The 21,300-nt window shown below is 41.1% G+C and overlaps 1 pseudogene; it reads right to left on the bottom strand.

Moving 5' to 3' along the window:
• Positions 1–19,245: 19,245 nt before the first annotated feature.
• On the bottom strand, positions 19,246–19,363 carry LOC124597553 (annotated as a pseudogene).
• Positions 19,364–21,300: the final 1,937 nt, after the last annotated feature.

Below are 21,300 nucleotides of genomic sequence, written 5' to 3'. Positions count from 1 at the left end.
AAATGAACTTTTAAACGGTCCGAGTTACAGGTGCGGTAGTGGGACGAAGAGAGATTTTTGCAAGTTTGAACTTGGCAAGCTTATGCATGTGAAACATCTGTTGGGGTTTCAACGGAAATCACCACGTGGAAGAGGCGATTACCCGAAAATCTGCAGTGGGATCATGTCCATAGTCCATTTTATTCCATGGGCAAATTCCTAGAATTTGTAGAAAAATTGGAGAGGGCTTTGAAGTTCAAACCTCAGAGCAAAGCGGGTGATAGTTATCAAAATAGAAATCCAAATAATCATCACCAAAATAATAATCGTGAGAGAAGTCAAAGGAATTCTCAGGGAGATAGTAGGTGGAACGAGCAGAGTGGTTGGAGAACGAGCGGGAGTTTTAACTTCCGTCAACGTGACGCGGGAAATTCGTGCGAAGCGCAATTGCGTAACAACTGGTCGGGAAGCTGATGTTCGCCACATCTGAGGTCCGGGGATGGTGATCTGAACAGGCGATGAAAAGGTCTGGAGATAATGGTAATGGTAGAAATGTTGCTAGGTTTGGAGAAAGGCAACAAATATGTAATAGGGAGTATGTTAAAGAGGAAGGCTATATAGGTGCCTCTTTCAATAAAAGCAGGCCCGAACGGCGGGAGCGTAGATTTGTGAGAGATTTAAGTAAAAGTAATGGGAATAAATGTGCAGGGAATGATGTAAGTTATGAATGTGTAATGAATGAGTGTGTGATTGGTGATGAATGGAGAGATTCAGTGATTCAAAAAGCGGTTAAGGAGGAGATGAATTTTGTGAAAGAAAATTGTGTGGAGAGTTCTGAAGAAGTATTAGCAAACAGTAGCTATTGGAGTAAGGAAGGTGTTGAAGTAGCAAGTATTTGTGAGTCGCCGAAAAGCGTCGACGTTAGTGAGGGCGGCGTAGCTTTGGTCTTGCTAGCTGCAAGTGAGGGTTGTTTCGGCGGAAAGCGTTAGTGTTACTAAGGGAGGCTTAGCATTGCTCCCGCCAGCAGTTGAAGTTAAAAATGTATTAGCAGAGGTCCGTGATTTCTGTTTAAAGGAACAGAGTAATGATAATTTATGTAATGACGTAAGAGCTACTGGTATTGATACTTCGGAGGAAGGAATTTACGCGTTTCTAGTTACGAATGAAGTCGAAACGAAACTTATTGATGAATGTGTGGAACTAAAACGTTTGTCAGAGTATGAATGTGAGAATGTGTATAAAGTAGAATCGGTGGTTAATCTGGATGAAAAGTGTGTACAAATGACAGTGTGTGCCGAATTTTGTCCGATCACAGCGGAATGTAGAAAGTCTGGAGGTCCCAAATTTGTACGAATAGGTAACAGCAATTTGTATAATGTAGCGGCGGGAGATAAAGTTGTGTACGATTCAGGTAAAATTAATTTGTCGACGGAGGACAGTAAGGTTTCTCATGCGAATTTATGTAGCGATTTAAATGGTGTATCAGCCGATAAGGTTGGTGAGATGAATATTTATGGTGATGATGGCTTAGGTATAGATGCATTATTTCAGGAAGATAAAGTGTTTAACAGTGAATTGATGTGCAATTTTGTTGAAACTGCAAGCGTCGATATTTAGGAGGGGAAAAACAGTAAAGTTGTGCATGCTGTGGGCAGTGAATCGTCGAAAGGTGTGGGAGAACTAACAGAAAATTTATACAGGGCTGAAGTAAATAGTGTGGATGGGGGTTTTGTGTAATGAAGTTCGTACGAATGGGTATATGAAGGAGGGGTGTGACTTTAGTGTGACTGATTGGCGTTGGTATGATAGAACATTACGGTCCTACTGCCGCATATGTGGGAACGAGAGATGTTTAAAATTGCTAGAGAATTTAGAAAAGAGAAGGAATGAATTTGGGGCGAAGGAAATATTAGTGACCTATTTTGGGATGAACATGAGATTGAATGATGGATAGAACAGAATGTGTGTACGCTAGAATTGGAAGAGAAGTGAGGAGACGTAGAAAATTATTTATTAAGGGAGAAATATTTACAATGAAAGGAAATGGTAAATGTGCAGCTAATTATTGAAATTGAAGTTGTCAAAGAAATGGTAGATGCACTTCTAGATTCAGGTAGTTATGTGTCAGAGGCGTCGAAAAGTTTTATGAACATGATCAAAAATTGGAAACTAGTAATCTTCCCAGTCACTAGCGTTCAGATGGTAGTTGGTGGTATGCGTAAGCCAATAAGACAACAAATACTTTAGAATTTAAATGTTGAGAAAATAAATTCGAGATAGAATGTTCTGTAGTGAGTGGTCCAGTAAGGGAGGTAATTTTAGAAACTCACTTTCTGTGCAAATACAATACATCGCTTAAGTGTGTAAGGAAATGCCTAAAGATTGAATTTCAGAATGAAAAAAGGCAAGTAAAATTTAAAAGACTTTTGACAGGTGATAATAAGATTGCTAATGCCATAGTTACTGAGGGTTGGAGTGAGGAAGTCGATATGAATAACAGAATTAAGGAAGTGATTGATGCAGTCAAGGGTGTATCAGCAGGGGAAAAAATAGAGTTGTGTGGGTTGTTGTACCGCTACGAGGACGTATTCTCGGATTGACCCGGTAAAGTTACCGATTTCGAGTACTCTATAATAGTGAAACCTTACGAACCAGTAAAGTCCAAACCGTATGTAATACCTATGGCTGATCGGGATGCAATCAGAGTTCGATTAAAACAAATGTAGAATTGGGGTATAGTCGAACAATGTAGGAGCGATTACTGCAATCCTATCGTTATTATTAAAAAACGTGATAACTCGGTGAGAATTGTATTAGAAGCGAGAAAAATAAATTAATTAATTGTAAGGAAATTAGATCAGCCTGGCTATATGGAGGAACTGCTGCAGAATTTTAATAATATCAATATAATGTCCAGTTTTGATCTGAGCTCGGGATTTTGGTAGATCCCGTTGGCAGAGGAAAGCAGACGGTACACTTCTTTCCTTTAACTACATTTAAATCTACATTCATACTCCGCAAGCCACCTGACGGTGTGTGGTGGGGGGTACTTTGAGTTCCTCTATCGATTCTCCCTTCTATTCCAGTCTCGTATTGCTCGTAGAAAGAAAGTTTGTCGGAATGCCTCTGTGTGGGCTCTAATCTCTCTGATTTTATCCTCACTGTCTCTTCGCGAGATATACGTAGGAGGGAGCAATATACTGCTTGACTCCTCGGTGAAGGTATGTTCTCGAAACTTCAGCAAAAGCCCGTACCGAGCTACTGAGCGTCTCTCCTGCAGAGTCTTCCACTGGAGTTTATCTATCATTTCCGTAACGCTTTCGCGATTACTAAATGATCCTGTAACGAAGCACGCTGCTCTCCGTTGGATCTTCTCTATCTCTCCTATCAACCCCATCTGGTACGGATCCCACACTGGTGAGTAATATTGAAGCAGTGGGTGAACAAGTGTAATGTAACGTACTTCCTTAGTTTTCGGATTGCATTTCCGTAGGATTCTTTTAATGAATCTCAGTCTGGCATCTGCTTTACCGACGATCAACTTTACGTGATCATTCCATTTTAAATCACCCCTAATGCCTACTCCCAGATAACTTATGGAATTAGCTGCTTCCAGTTACTGACCTGCTATATTGTAGCTAAATGATAAACGATCATTCTTTCAATGTATTCGCAGCACATTACGCTTGTCTACATTGAGATTCACTTGCCATTCTCTGATGTATGCGTCAATTCGTTGCAGATCCTCCTGCATTTCAGTACAATTTTCCTTTGTTACAACCTCTCGATATACTACAGCATCATCCGCAAAAAGCCTCAGTGAACTTCCGATGTTATCCACAAGGTCATTTACATATATCGTGAATAGCAACGGTCCTACGACACTCCCCTGCGGCACACCTGAAATCACTCTCACTTCGGAAGACCTCTCTCCATTGAGAACGACATGCTGCGTTCTGTTATCTAGGAACTCTTCAATCCAATCACGCAATTGGTTTGATAGTCCATAGGCTCTTACTTTGTTCATTTAACGACTATGGGGAACTGTATCTAATGCCTTGTGGAAGTCAAGAAACACGGCATCTGCCTGGGAACCCGTGTCTATGGCCCTCTGAGTCTCGTGAACGAATAGCGCGAGCTGGGTTTCACACGATCGTCTTTTTCGAAACCCATGCTGATTCCTACAGAGCAGATTTCTAGTCTCCAGAAAAGTTATTATACTCGAACATAATACGTGTTCCACAATTCTTCAACTGATTGACGTTAGAGATATAGGCCCATAGTTCAGCACATCTGTTGGACGTCCCTTCTTGAAAACGTGGGTGACCTGTGCCCTTTTCCAATCCTTTGGAACGCTACGCTCTTTTATAGACCTACGGTACACCGCTGCAAGAAGGGGTCAAGTTCCTTCGCGTACTCTGTGTCAAATCGAACCGGTATCCCATCGGGTCCAACGACCTTCCGTCTTTTGAGCCATTTTAATTGTTTTTCTAATCCTTCTGTCATCTATTTCGATATCTACCAATTTGTCTTCTGTGCGACATTTTAGAGAAGGAACTACAGTGCAGTCTTCCTCTGTGATGGGCGAAGCTACCGGTTTAGGGTAGTACCACTCGGACTTACAAGTTCTGTGGCAGTTTTTGTAAGAGCGTTGAGTCATGTCCTGGGGGAGAGTCTAATGATCAAATTTGTGATATACGTAGATGACATATTGATCGCTACAGAAATGTGGATTGATCATTGTAGAGGTTTGGAGGAGGTACTCATGGCTCTGAGACGAGGTGGAATGACTTTAAAGCTCGCAAAATGTGAGTTTGTTCGAGCAGAAATTCAATTCCTGGGGCATATCCTTACTTCGAAAAGAATTTTGCCTAGTTCAGAAAAATTTAAGTCTATTGCCGAATGTAATAGACCCAAACTCCTTGGCGGCCGGAGTGGTCGAGCGGTTCTACGCGCTACATTCTGGAACCACGAGACCGCTGCGGTCGCAGGTTCGAATCCTGCCTCTGGCACGGATGTGTGTTGTGTCCTTAGGTTAGTTAGGTTTAAGTAGTTCTAAGTTGTGGGGTACTCATGACCTCAGAAGTTAAGTACCATAGTGCTCAGAGCCATTTTTTGAACCAAAATCCTTACTTCGAAAACAATTTTGCCTAGTTCCGAAAAATTAAAGTCTATTGCCGAATGTAATAGGCCCAAAAGTAGGAAACTGCAGAAATTATACTTGGGCTTGTGCGGTTTCTACAGAAAATTCTTGGTTAAAGAATGGCTCTGAGCACTATGGGACTTAATATCTATGGTCATCAGTCCCCTAGAACTTAGAACTACTTAAACCTAACTAACCTAAGGACATCACACAACACCCAGTCATCACGAGGCAGAGAAAATCCCTGACCCCGCTGGGACTCGAACCCGGGAACCCGTGCGCGGGAAGCGAGAACGCTACCACACGACGACGAGCTGCGGACGAAAATTCTTGGTGTAGGGAGGAATGAGCATTCGGAATTTAGGGAAATTGTTGAAGAAAAATGCAGCTTGGAGGTGGACCTAGGAATGTGAAACGGAATTCCAGTGTATAAAGGATAAATTGTGCAATAGTAAGATGATGTACTACCCAGATATGAATCTCCTACCGTAGTGTGGCATACTCCAGCCGCATGCTAAAAAAGCACGTACAGGGATACAGAATATAGGAGAAGGAGATGTTCGCGATAGTGCACGGATTTAACAAACTCCGCATGTATTTAGAGGGCCTAAGTGACCGTGTTGTCGGACCACAAGGATCTGAGTTATCTACAGGACTGTAGGATGTTGAACGACTGCTTAATGCGTTGGGCAATGTTCATGCAGCAATTCGAATACGATATCTGCTATATCAAGTCCACAGAAAATTGTGTTGATGATGCTCTGTCCAGATTAACAGGGGAGGCGGAAGACGATGGAAGGAGGAGCCGAACGAAATTAAGCTACTGTATATGAATGTGGTAGTGGGGGAGAAAGAAATTCGTGCGGTGTGCAAAGATATGCGGCGAGCACAAAACGACGATCTTGAGCTGAAACTCATTAAGGTGACTGTCGACAGCAAGGGATACGGGAAAGTACCAAATTATTTTAAGATACGCAAAGGAGTATTATTCCAGGGGAAAGATGAAGAGACGGACAAATGGTGACCGTCTTTTCCCAATAGGTTTGTGGAACAGTTAATAGACTACGTCCATTTAAGTCACGGACATTACGGGGCCGAAAAGTGCAGTGAAATCATCGAGAAATAAGCCCACGTAAATAACCTGGCCAGACAGGTCCGCGCGCAGCTAGTGGCGTGATAGCGTTGCCAACGGGTCAAATAAATACTGCACGACCGCGCAACAGGGGGAAATGCAAAGCATTATACCTACCAGAGTGGGCGAGTTACTGGCTGTGGACAATTTTGGCCCACTACCCACAGGACGCGGCGGCATGGAGTCCATCTTTGTTGTGGTGGACGTGTTCTATAAGTTCATTAAATTGTATCCGATACGGAAAGCGAATACTAAAACTCTGATCACCAAACTGGAGTAGGATTTCTGCAAGAATATTGTAAAACCAATTAAGCTGTTCTCTGACAGCGGATCATTAACGCACAGGGTTCCTATTTGACAGTGAGAGAGACCGGACGTGACTAATGGAGAAAGCTCAAGAAAAACTTACTGTGTGAACTTTGCTGTCATAGAATGTTGGGCAAAGCACTGCCAAAATAACGAGCGATAGTACGAGCCACCGTACAATTAGTATTTATGAAGAGATCAAGGAATATTACAGGAAGAAGAGTACTTTGTGACCTGATGTATTTAATTCTGCTCGTCACTGGAAGGATGAGCGTGTTGCTTAAGAGTAATTGCAATCATCAGATCATAACGCTGCACCTAAAGCAACTCTACACCAATTTGATACCGTGCTATTTTAGGAATTTTTGAAAGAGCGAAACATAAATCTTAATTTTCTTAAATTGATGAAAAGTGAAGTTCTACAATTTAACTGACAGTGTTGACGGATTGTTGCAAGTTTAACTACCCCAGTGGCCTATTTAAAAAAAGGAATTAATCATTTAAATTAGTTTGTGTGGCAAGAGTACAGTATATAACTTATTACAACAGTGACTTCACCCATATATCTTCAGGTTGCGTGATTCTTGGCTTTCTTACATTCGGCGTTGCTTATTTCCATTACTACTGATTGTATCGCATCCAGTGCCAATTTTTCGTGATACTAGTACTGAGTTTCATTTATTGACAACAAATGATTAGTGAAACTTGAATACAGCAAGCTTAACAATGAAGAAATGTTTTTCTATCATTCATTATTCACTAAACATAATCAGTTTCATAACTTTTGCCCAAACACGAGCTGGCGACCATATAAGTATATAAAACTAGGCCGGTTTACATAAATTTCAGCTCTAAATTAATAACATTATCGTTAACTACTCAAAACCAGTTAATAGAATTACACAGTCTACAGTTTAGATTATTATTAGCACAACGTGTTTCGTTGTTCGTTGGCGTAACAGCTTTCATTTGTACACTTAGTTGCATTCTTGTGACATAAACTCTCCGGAACGGAAGCCTTTTCTGGAAATTAAGGACGTTAGGTACGCTTGTCATTACCGGGGAGTGTAAGTTCCTTACAAAATATGTACATCTGCTTCCCATGAACTATTATGAAATAAAATTAATTCCTTGTTGACAGCATGATGCTCCTTGCGCGTCTCTGCACACTGAACAATGACTTGATAAATCATGTGTCGTGAGAGGCTCTCACAATCCACGCTAGCGTCGTCCAGATATACACATCATTTGATGATACAATGTAACGTGGGCACGCAATGGTACCATAAGAAGTAAAAATCACACGGCACAAATGGCAACACACTAACGTGAGATGCGTTACGCACCGGTAAGTATCGTGCTGTCTGGAGAATGAGCGCACGTGCCTCATGCTCATATATAAGGCTCAAAATTTGACCTCTCCACGTCTATATCAATTATCCTACAGTTCTCACACTCACAATTAACTATCTCAACAAAGTAGGAACATACTAATTACTGCGACGTTCGTCACAAACACTGGGTCCTAGGGGACACGTGCTAGACATCCGTACCTTTTATTGTTGTAAATATTCTCAATATTTGGAATAAGTGTAATCGCTGGGATAAGGATAGATGTGGGAATGAAGAGAAAACATATTTCAAAATGAACAAAACGACCTCAAATAATAATCACGAATTTAATGTGTACCCTTATACATACATTTACGTATTCATAATTTTCAACAAAATTATTGATACAGTATTACGATGTCTCGGTATATATGATAATTGACATAAGAATGTAGTACTCATGTACATTTCGTGTTTCAATTTTTTTTAAGAGATAAAAAATTATCTGTTGATACAGATACACTTTAAAATGCTACATAGAATTGTCCATGAGTAAAGACGGGATTTGGTTTATATAATCGTGTTCTTTGAAGCGCTTGTCCCTGCGATTGATTTTTAGTGACCGCAAATGTAATTTTAATAGGTGAATGTTGACAGTTGAAAAGGCATGTTTGGATCAGATGGTGTCAGAATATTGCTACAAAATGAATGCTCTATTGACACCCCCTACACGGAGTGACAACTGTAGTAAATGTGATATGTACAGGTTAGAATGTAGCGTTCGCTTCCTACCTGGTTGTAGCCTGTAACTGTATTTTGAGAAGATTTTAATTCTATTTCGTACTTTATGTAAGCATGTTATGCCGCCGGACCAATAGGTAAATCATAATTTAGGACGACAACGGCAAACATTTTCATCGTTTCTGAAAGTACCATACATTCGTTTAGAAAATTCATCCTGCACTTCTGGCAGAGATAATGGACTACGGCAGTGGTCACGCTTATTATCGGTACAATACCGTGCACAAATTATCCAGTTAATAAGTACTTTAAAACAACAAAATGGTGTTTCTAATAAGATAATATGAAAAAGAAATCTCTTATTCGTGATTAATAAGTTAGTTCCCACGTTGAACTTTTGCCTATTGTGGGGCGGCGGTTAATTTGTAAAAAAAATCTAATTGCTGTATAAATGCTTGCATGTTGAATCAGTTTCAGGCTTTTAGAATGTTATTAATGCTGTCTTTCGCCGTTCTCAACACTGGCTCTCTATTTACTTTTTAGCACCCAGAAAGTGATTCAACAAAACGTGAAGCCAGTACTTAGAGATCCTAGTGCCCACTTCATCTGAGAATACCATTATAGCTGCAGCTTATAGCTCTGAGGAATTAGGAGATTGTCCGGGATTTCTAATCAAAAACAATTTTCCAAAATAGTTGAGTATATTCTGAAATTCACTGATAAAAAACACAAGTATCCCTAAAACCTAACTAACAGAGCAGTTCAGAGTCTAATGCGCTGATGCAACTATAAATGTCCGAATTAAATGTTAAAAAGAATGCTCGCCATTATTTGATGAAAATATTTCATCAAACGCCACGCTAAATATTTGGTAGAATGTCTGTCCCGCGACGGCACGTGAAAATACGACAATACGCAAACTGAAGCTAGATAATGAAAATCATCCCAGAATTAACACTTCACTTGAAATGTTTTCATGGTTCCGCATATCTCAAGTAACTTAATACGGCACCCGAGGCTGTTTGTAGCAGTGATACCGATGCGACGCGACTCCCGACACAGATGGCGTGTCATTCAGCGTCTGGAGAGAACTGGGGCCTTGCTTCCTCGCGCAGCGTTCTTATATATATAGCCGCGGTGCGGACGACTAAGGGAACGCCTGATCAAATCGGCTCTCCCGACTAGCCGCTGGGCTAGTAACGCACCACTTCAAGATACATAATAATTTATAGCTTCTTTTGCTGATGGCCGTTGAAGCTCTTAATTTAAACGTGCATTCAGCACGCAGGTAAGTATTGATAATAAAATTTTGACGTGGCTAAGTTAAATATTTTGGGCGAGAGAATTAATTTAATTACACTGCACGCAGTAGATGAGCTCTGAACTGGCCCTTTTGAGATCCGCTATCGCTATAATTTTATAGGTATTTAAAAGAAACTTTTCACATCTTCATAGTCATAGCGGACCTCCAACCTATTTAAATCTAAACATCCTAGCCTTATTTATTAGCCTACTTAATCTATCTTGCTTCCTTCAGTTTTGAGATGAAAACCAGAAAATCATGAATTTCCACTAAAATCTTAATTTGTGAAATCCAAAGTACTGTTTTTATTAAATCATTATGAAAGATGAATCTAAATATAAATTTTGAAGTCTCTAGCTCTTTTCTGTTGAGCCAATGATTTTTTCAGAAAAACGTCCAAATTTCGGAAATGGCTGAAGTTATCGAACTGATATTTAACACACATTAATTTAGTATTATTCCTGACATGCTAGAAAAGTTTTAGTTCATTTGCTTGATTTTTAAGGTATTGCGCAACATTTATGACATCAGAGCTAGTTACAGCAGACTGGCTGGCACACAATGGAAACTGATGTGAATTTACTACAGCGTGAGTAGGCTGCTTCCCTACACTATGATAGCTGAAAGTCTCTTTTACGTCAAAATTTACTCGCAACATAGTTAGAAAGTTTCGGCGCAAACTCCACATGCGTTGTTAGATGTCGGTTGAAAAATCTTTCTAACATACCTCATTCATCCCTGTACGATTCTCATGTGTTTAGAAGAAGGGTTGTTGACTTCAGACAAAATATATAGGGTGGTCCATTGATCGTGCCCGGGCCAAATATCTAACGAAACAAGCGTCAAACGAAAAAAGTACAAAGAACGAAACTTGTCTAGCTTGAAGGGGGAAACCAGATGGCGCTATGCTTGGCCCGCTAGATGGAGCTGCCATAGGTCAAAAGGATATCAACTGCTTTTTTTAAAATAGGAACCCCCATTTTTATTACATATTCGTGAAGTACGTAAAGAAATATGACTGTTTTAGTTGGACAACTTTTCTCTCTTTGTGACAGATGGCGCTGTAATAGTCACAAACATATGGTTCACAATTTTAGTCGAACAGTTAGTCACAGGTAGGTTTTTTAAATTAAAATACAGAACGTAGGTACGTTTGAACATTTCATTTCGGTTGTTCCAATGTGATTCGTGTACCTTAGTGAAATTATCATTTCTGAGAACGCATGCTGTTGCAGCGTGATTACCTGTAAATACCATATTAATGCAATAAATGCTCAAAATGATATCCTTCAACCTGAATGCATTTGGCAATACGTTTAACGACATTCCACTCAACAGCGAGTAGTTCGCCTTCCGTAATGTCCGCACATGCATTGACAATGCGCTGACGCATGTTGTCAGGCGTTGTCGGTGGATCACGATAGCAATTATCCTTCAACTTTCCCCACAGGAAGAAATCAGGGGACGTCAGATCCGGTGAACGAGCGGGCCATGGTATGGAGCTTCAACGACCAATCCACCCGTCGTGAAATATTCTATTCAATACCGCTTCAACCGCACGCGAGCTATGTGCCGGACATCCATACTGTCATGCAGTGAAACATCTTGTAGTAACATCGGTTGAACATTACGTAGGATATCACCATACATTGCACCATTTGGATTGCCATCGATAATATGGGGGCCAATTATTCTTCCTCCTATAATGCCGCACCAAACATTAGCCCGCCAAGGTCGCTGATGTTGCACTTGTCGCAGCCATCGTGGATTTTCCGTTGCCGGACAGTGCATATTATTACCGCTGTTGGTGAATGAAGCTTCGTCGCTAAATAGAACGCGTGCAAAAAATCTGTCATCGTCTCGTAATTTCTCTTGTGACCAGTGGCAGAACTGTACACGACGTTCAAAGTCGTCGCCATGCAATTTTTGGTTCATAGAAATATGGTACGGGTGCAATAGATGTTGATGTAGCATTTACAACAACAAACGTTTTTGAGATTCCTGATTCTCGAGCAGTTTGTCTGCTAATGATGTGCGGATTAGCCGCAGCAGCAGCTAAAACACCTACTTGGGCATCATCATTTGCTGCAGGTCGTGGTTGACGTTTCAGACGTGGGTGAACACTTCCTGTTTCCGTAAATAACGTAACTATCCTGCGAACGGTCCTAACACTTGGATCATGTCGTCCAGGATACCGAGTGCTCTTTGCACTCTGTGGATCCTTAAACAAATTACTACAGTTTTCATGGTCCACTCAATGACCACGGCTTTGTACGAGGGTAAATCATTACCGATTATAATAAGACAACAAATTTTAACTTTAAGTGTTTTATGAAGAAGAAAGTAGTTAATCTATATGGATTTGAGTGTGCTGAAGGTGAAAAAGACGATTAAAAATCTTAGTTAGCTCAGGTTTGGAAGTTTTTGAAACTTTTATGTTCTTCACATATTATAATGGACCATTGTCTAACACCCTCAATACTCCCCAACAAACATTTGTTTACCGAACACCTGACCGTGGTTTTGAAGCTGATTCGGTGCATTGATCACAAATGTGGAGTCCATTTTTCTAGAATGGATTTAGATTTTTTTTAAATACGGTGTGTTGAATTTTATACTTTTACTGAAATACTGACACATATATTTTTCATATTCTATTCTAAAATTTTAACAGTAAGAGAAATATCTAAATGGATTTATGCGATTTAAGGCAGCGGTTCTCAAAGTAAGCGCCAGGGCTCACTGGTGCGACCTAGAACATTTACGGGTGCGCCCTGTAATATTTTAGGAAAACACAAGGCCAAATATAAAACAACATATAGCTACTTAATTTTATCCATTTCACGATAGGTATAATACGGAATGAATCCTTAAGTTTTGTCGAATAGTTCAGTTAGGTTAAAGAAATAAGATGGTTTATTCTCCTTGTAGTGTCGACAGTATTCGGAACGTTTCATACCTACTGTCTTCTCTCTTCCATTGCTCCTAATCGTAGAAATCTAACAGTAGCGGGTGTTTGGGAACTTGGCAGAGGATTTCAAAATGATGAGTGATGATAACCATTGCTGGTCCATCGAGATCATTCCTTACACCATCGAGAAGTGAAAGGAATTCTAGAGAAAGTGTGATTAGCAGTTGCGCGAGAAAAATAATTGTTCGGATAGCAGAATGCTGCGGCCTGGAGAAACAGGATAGCCAGATAATTGTCACATTGCTACAATCATAACAATATGTAATGATGGGAGTGATCAAGTCATTTAATAATGAATGTAACTGTATTTATAAATGTCACATTTTGTCCATGGTAAAGTTTGGTGAGGACAGCACAGTAACTTATTTGGTATGTTGTAAAAAAACTTGCAGTCCTAGACTGTAATCATGGACTGCAGGTTTCTTACAGTATAATGCTTCACGGTCATTCGTAATTAATAAATGCCTCAAATGCTATTTTCTTCAACTCCTTGCACTAGAACTGCATCATAACAGCCTTACCTTAATTTCACAATTTTTGATAGATATAATTCGCTTTTAGCGATCCCTTTTAACTTTTATGTCTGAAGTATAGCTATATTAGTCGCTGGTCGGTACCAGACGCACAGGCATCCGTGGATGACCAGCACTGGTCGTGAAGTTTTCCTAAACGTCCCCGCCCGCATCTCGTGGTCGTGCGGTAGCGTTCTCGCTTCCCACGCCCGGGTTCGATTCCCGGCGGGGTCAGGGATTTTCTCTGCCTCGTGATGGCTGGGTGTTGTGTGCTGTCCTTAGGTTAGTTAGGTTTAAGTAGTTCTAAGTTCTAGGGGACTGATGACCGTGGATGTTAAGTCCCATAGTGCTCAGAGCCATTTGAACCATTTTTAAACGTCCCCCCTCTCATCATCCTTCGCCCTGTAGGCACCGTCTAAATTATTTTCGCGCCCCTCGTTCCCAGCCTTCTTTCTGTAACCAAACGGTACGACACTTCTGTCGCTGTTAAAGTTTGTAAATAAAAATTGAGTTAATCCACAGTGTTGTCAAGCGTTAATGGGTATCTGGTGATATCCACACGTTCAGAGTCAGGAGAAAACCGATTTTTCCGGCGGAAACTCTTACGGATATTATCTTATCGTCTCGTGCTTTTGTTTCGCAGTTGATTTGCCTTTGCCTATAGACGTCATTCTTTTATGGTGATAATAATGCTAAAATTGAGTCTTGTGCGCTGTGCATGTGATCACAACTTGTCCATAGAATTCGGAAGGTTTCGTGTCGTTGTGATCGCGAACCTATTCCACCTAACTCCTAGTGACGCTCCAACAGCACGTAGGAAGTGAATGTGGCATATTATTATTATTCGTCATCATGACCTATTTAGGTCCCACGACAGTGTATCAAAAAATTATAAATAACATCCGCAAGCATTCACTTTTTAATAATATTTTATTGAAAATGAATATCTTTCTGTTGTCGATTAAATATTATTCAAAAGAGAAACTGAGAGAAGAAATTATCTGTGACAGCTGCTTATTGTTTGACCTCGAGCTGACCGTGACTAAAGGAATTTCATTTCATATTTTTTGCCACAGATCAGTAGCGCATGTGAACATGATCGTCATTGTTCATGAGGAGTTGCTACTACTGAACGTCATTTCCACTGCAGCTTAATGATTTATCGGATTCTTGACAGAAGCTTCCAGAAAGATTAACAGAACCCGAAAATTATCGTTGGCAGCACTAGTAAGTCATGGAGGCACAAGAATCCAGGCCCAGAAGGAAAACGCGTTTCCATTGTTGTGCGCTTGAAGTTTTCGCAGAGCTTTCAGGTGATATGCCAGTGAGGTGTTGTTAGAGTAAGTGGGGATCGTGTTTAGTGTACAGTGTTCTGATTATTTTCAAAGCTCTTGAAGTGAATCTTATATGCAAAATACAATCGAATAAAATGGACAGATTTATGATAAATCAGCATGCCCTCGAAGATTTCGATTGCGGAATGAACAAACGCTAACTGCAAGTAAAAAAACAAGATAGGGTCTACTCCTAAGCTACTTAAGCTGTGGTTTCATTTGGACTGGGAGTGAGGATTATCCTTTCCCACTATGCTTAGTATGTCGGTATAAAATGGTAAATCAGGAAAAATTTTAAATCAATGCACATTTTCAAGATAAACCCAGAAGCCATTTCAAGAGATTGTCTGACAGCCAACAAGGGCGAAAAATTCTTCTAAAAGTGTAATGTATGTTTCTGAGAAAGCTCTGATCGCTTTCTACCAAATCTGAACTAACAGCAAAGATTATGAAAGCTCATACTATATGTGAGTCACTTATTCTGCCTGCTGGAAAAAAAAGGTGAAAAAAGTGGTTATGGCGATGCTAGGATATGAAGCAGCTATGACAATAAGCAATATCCTTTTGTTGAATGATTCTGATCGCAGGCGTATTATAGAAATGTTTAGTGAGACTGAGATTTTTTTTTTTTACTTTATTGTTATTTGAAAACCTGTACAACAGGCAGGCTGTCAGCAGCACACTACGCTGCTCTTCAGCCATAGAATATACAAGGAGCAAAAACAGTGAGAAGACACATAAGCTACAGAAACGGTGGGCAATAAAACAGGAGACACATAGAGACAAACACGGAGCCATTCACACTTGTCGATAATCCACACTGCTAACTGATGAGACGACGCACAAACACTGAAGATGACGATGGCCGTGGTGAATGATGGTGTGTGACGGTGAACACTGAACACTAAATACGACGGCACACACGAAACACTGATGGCGGTGATCTTCGGCGCGCGAATGTCCACTTAGCATGTGCGAGTCCGGGGACCTGCCAAGAGGGGCACAGGGGTGAGGTGGGGGAGAGGGGAGAAAAAGGACGCCAATGGCTGAGGAGACGGGGGCAGGAGGAGAGGGACAGGGAGGGGAGGCCCAGGGGAGGAGGGGGGAGAAAAGGAGGAGGGAGGGAAAAGGGAGAGAAGGGAGGGAGGGTGCGCAGAGGAGCAAGCACAGGAGGAGGGCGGGAGGATCAAAGTTGGTAGGAGGGGTAGATGGAGGAGAGGAGGGCATCATCAGGGAGGAGGAGCTGGCGGAAGCCACCTTGGGAGAGGGTAAGGAGGATGGAGAGATGGAGACCGGGTGGGATGTGCAAATACAGGCACGGCAGCGGGCGGGGGTGGGGGAGGATTGGGGAGACGAGCGGGTGAGGAGGATCGAGTTTGCGGGAGGTGTACAGGAGCCGTATCCTTTCAAGGAAAAGGAGGAGGTGGGGGAAGGGAATGAGATCGTACAGGAGCCGCGTGGAGGAGGGGAGACGGATGCGATAGGTGAGGCGGAGAGCATGACGTTCAAGGATTTGGAGGGACTTATAAAAGTTTGGGGGGGCCGAGATCCAAACCGGATGGGCATAACAAAGGATAGGGCGGATGAGGAACTTATAGGTGTGGAGGATGATGGAGTGGTCCAGACCCCACGTACGGCCAGAGAGGAGCTTGAGGAGACCGAGTCGGGTGCGTACCTTGGCTTGAATTGTCCGGAGGTGGGGAGTCCAGGAGAGGCGACAGTCGAGGGTGACGCCAAGGTACGTAAGGGTGGGAGTGAGGGCGATAGGACGGCCATAGATGGTGAGATAGAAATCAAGAGACTGAGAAAAAGTCTGCAGTAATAAATGCAGGCACTCATACTTCGCATTGCGAGCTGATGAATCAACAGACATTACCAACCAAGAGCAACTCCTAGCATTTGTCCATTTCATTAATAAAGAACAAATAGTAAATCAGTTTCTTTTTTTGCAAAGAATTATGTGTGTCTACTAAAGGTGAGGGCGTTTACAACGTTTTAAGCGATTATCTGAACAAGTGGCAGTTAACTTGGAAGTCGTGTATAGGCATTTGTACAGATGGCGCCCCTTCAATTATAGACTGTGTAGGGGTCTTGCTTCTTTTGTAAAAAGACAAAATGAAGTTGTTATCGTAGCTCACTGCTTTCTTCATAGGGAAGTCTTAATAGCAAAAACATAGGGAGAAAAACTGAGAGAAGTCTTAGAGCAAGTTGTTAAGATGGTAAATTTTATAAAACAATGCCTGTTAAAAGCCGTTTATTCGAAAAATTTTTTTTCGATATGGAGTCAGAACACAAACGGTTCCTTTGACACACAGATGTCAGGTTGATCTACGTCAAGAACGCTCCTTTGGAGTGAATTTTTGATGGCCAGATCGCAGTATTTGCCCGATATATTTCAGCGCTTCAATATTTTGAACACTAGCGTGCAAGAATAAGAGGAAAATATCCTCATATCCACCGACAAAATTAAAGCGTTTCACAGAAAACTACAAATATGGAAAAGAATAGCTGTTCAAGGTAACTTGGAAATGTTTCCGTTGGTAAGGAGTACGTGCACAAATGAAATACTTACAACAGTAGTAGATCATTTAATAAGTTTAGAAGAGAAACTGAGTTCATATTTTCTATCCCTCAACACTGAACAGTACGTCTGGATTCGAAATCCTTTCATGAAAACTTCAGGTGATTTCGGCTAACATTAACAGAAGGAAAACTGGCAGTTACAATTACTGATCGTGGGCTGATGATTAAACATAAGGAATTGTCTCTTGAAGCCTTTTGGATTCCTATAGAAGAAAAATATGTAAAAATGGCTTTTCGACTTCACATTTAGGATTTTCTGCCCTCACCAGAAACAAATGTAAAAAGAGAGGAACTCTTCAATGTGTTTTCGAGCAAATGAGAGTTTTGTCTTTCAAATGTATCTCCAAACGCGGAAGAAATTGCGGGGACACATCAGGCTCATATTTCTCATAAACACTAGAAAGTGTAGACGTAAGGTACGTTTCATTTGTATTACAATATTACGTTTCTCTATAATTTTAATTAATCGTTAGTTTTATTGCATTATTTCATTTCAATACGTTTCACTTAGCTAAATTTCTCTTGCATATCGTCATGGCAGGGTAGGAGGCAACACGGCCCTCAGCCTTCGGATTTGGGTGACAATCGTGCTTCGTGAATCTCTCACATTTCCTATACAAAAATAATTTCTTCATATTTGATAACATATGTTTTTATTAATATAAGTTGTATTTTTGTGGTCTGGATGCAAAATTCAAAATAAAATGATTAATCGTTATTTTATCACAGTATTTATTTCCTGTGCCAGCGACCTTGCCGCAATGGTAACACCGGTTTCCGTCAGATCACCGAAATTAAGCGCTGTCGACCATGGCTAGCACTTGGATGGGTGACCATCCGGCCTGCCGAGCGCTGTTGGCAAGCGGGATGCACTCAGCCCTTGTGAGGCAAACTGGGGAGCTACTTGATTGAGAAGTAGCGGCTCCGGTCCCGTAAACTAACATACGGCAGGGAAATAGGTGTGCTGACCACATGCCCCTCTCCATATCCGCATACAGTGACGCCTGTGTGCCGAGGATGACACGGCGTCCGGTCGGTACCGTTAAGCCTTTCAAGGCCTGTTCGGACGGAGTTTAGTTTAGTTTTAGTCTATGAAAGCTTGGTTTGTAGATCAGATGTTACACTTTTCTTACATGGGGTAACATAGCTTTTTAAGAGACAGGCACGGCGGAACTTGCAGGAACAGGCGCTCCGTGGAACTCGCAGGAAGAAACGGTCACGCAGTTTCCAACTTTTCAATACACGTTGTGAATAGAGAAGTCATCATATATTCCGATATGATTACATTTTAAGAGACAGAAGAGTCTGAGTCTGCTAGGTGGAACACGTATTGTGATATTAGTGGAATCCTATTGTTCGTTATTACAAAATACGCAAATTTTGCAAGTTGTAATGTGCAGTTAGTTTTAAAATTACGGGTATTCTCCAATTTAGCAGGTCTTCCGTCAATCGGTCTTGTATTTTTGATTTTGGTTTTTGCGACAGCGCAACAGAGACGAACGTAAGCCCTGAAGAGTGACCTGCACAACTTTGTGTGGTAGGAAAGTTGCGGTTGTGAGTGGCTATTATTTTCTTTGTTCTGTTCCCCGTTAGGCCAGAATATATTCTAGAAAATGCGTTGGTATTGTTAGCGTCAAAGTCATTCCAGTAAAAATTTGCGTTACAGCGTATTATTTACTTTTTTTCAGAGTCTAATGGCATAAACTCCAATAAAAAGCACTCCGTCTTCAGGCCACGAGCGGTCTACCAGGACCATCCGAGCGCCGTGCCATCCTCAGTGGAGGATGCGGATTTGAGGGGCGTGGGTCAGCACACCGCTCTTCCGGTCGTTATGATGGTATTCTTGAACAAAGCCGCTACTATTCGGTCGAGTAGCTCCTCAATTGGCATCACGAGGCACCCCTAAAAATGGCAACAGCACATGGCGGCCTGGATGGTCACCCATCCAAGTGCCGACCACGCCCAACAGCGCTTAACTTTGGTGATCTCACGGGAACCAGTGTATCCACTGCGGCAATGCCGTTGCCCAGGCGTAAATTTCAATACGTATTATTATTCTGATTCAGTCCAGATATTGTAACCACTGTCGCATTTCCGTCAGTGTTAGGAAATATTTCAGTAATTCTTCCTTTCATCATAATATTTAATTATCACTGTTTGAAATATTTAAGAAAAAATTATAACCGAAGCAAGTAAAATGACGAAGAACATGAAGTTGTAAGAGACCAAAGCTGTAATAGCGTAGTTTGCTTTTTCTGTGTATGCAAGTAACCATCATTGTTAGATCATTGCTATTCCGATGCCTGTTCAGATTCCTATCCTGTGATTGCTATTATTACTGGTGTTGCGACTGATAATGTTGCGTGTTATGTAGAGCGAAGTAATGAAAATATACCAAGTTCTTTTAAAAAGCATACCGATCATTTTACAAAAGTGTTATCTATGCCAAGTCGGCGTAATTTTCATCATCCAAAGTTAGGGTTTCAAAGACTTGAATTTATTTAAGGAGGGAGTTAAGACAGATTCTTTGCTGACTAGAACTGAATATTTATGATATTTGACGTTACATGGAACTATGAAGTGAAATTTAAAAGGTGAAATTTACTGCATGTTACTGCGAATATATGCAAAAGTTAACAGTGTCGATATTGACATTCATGTGTTAGTGCAAATTTTCAGTTCTGCAGGTGGTTAGAATCTATGGTCGGACATAAACTTTCAGCTAGCTGGAACATTTTGATAAGTTGTCAATGTATCGGCCTATATGAACAAAAAAAGAAAAGAAAGACAATATACTTTGCGTATCTATATTCAGAATCAGTAGAGCAGTCATGATAATTACGTCGATGCAGCCTTTTCTGTAGGGTGTGTAATAAACAGTTCGCTCGTATCCCACGCAGTGACTGTAAACCATTTAAACTAAATTTAAACCAACTGTGTATTCTTGAAGTCAAGTGTTGGCTCTTAATCTGTGTTTTTATAAGTGACCAGATTATAATTACTGAACTGAAGATTCGTCGACGTGTTACTCAAATAAAACAAAATAAGGCCTAGCATTCTCCAGCAACACTACGTACTTTTTACTTCGAGACCTGAATACACGACGACGCCACAGCGCAAGATAACCACATATTAAAGTATCTACAGTCAAGACAAGACCACGAAAACCCAGCACCAGCTTCAATATATATCTCAGTTTTCAAGCTGTCGCTACAATAGTTCCCTTCTTAAAAAGGCTAAGTGATTAACAATTATTTTAAATTACGTATTTGAACAATGTTATAACTATATGCAAAGAATTTTACGCATTGTAGTAACATTTTCGAGAGCGGAGATGTACGCAGTTGTGAATGAATGAAATATTGGAGATTCGCTACGAAAGCACATTCTACGTATTCGTAAATTATGTTCAACAGGTACCTCGGTTATGCCGAAGGTAAAGTAGGCAGTACATAAGGGGGGCTTCGCTGCACTATACCTCAAAGTGACACAGATATGTAACAGTATTTTTCAAAATAGCCAGCCAGTCTCGGCAAACGCCGGTCGGAACTTCCTCCCTCTTTAGTTAAGGAGTCATTCGACAACCACTGTGTGAACGTTGTCACCAAGGATGTTCCTTCAGTGGTGTAATATCTGGACTTCCCGATGAGTACCACCTTCTGTGTAGTTTCTGCCTTATGTTTCGTTTTGACCGCAACAGGTGTACCGTACCGCGTAATTCAGCTTTAGAGTTTGTTTTCAGTTGCCGCACAATTGCACTCGCCCACTGCGGTGCACCTTTTATCCTTACAGCAGCAGAACGGTGCCCGGCGGAATGGCGGTTCATGTAGTGCTTGGCGTAAATGACACTATAAAATAACTTCATTTTGAAGAAATCTCCTTCGTTGGTGACGTGAGTGATGAAAGCCAAACACTATAGAGGAATTTTGCTATAGTACACTAGTGAAGCAGATTGAAACGATAT

This window comes from Schistocerca americana, chromosome 2 (assembly GCF_021461395.2).
Source record: "Schistocerca americana isolate TAMUIC-IGC-003095 chromosome 2, iqSchAmer2.1, whole genome shotgun sequence".
NCBI classification, from domain to species: domain Eukaryota; kingdom Metazoa; phylum Arthropoda; class Insecta; order Orthoptera; family Acrididae; genus Schistocerca; species Schistocerca americana.
Note: the sequence above shows the minus strand (reverse complement) of the source record. Positions and strands in the feature narration are given on the sequence as shown.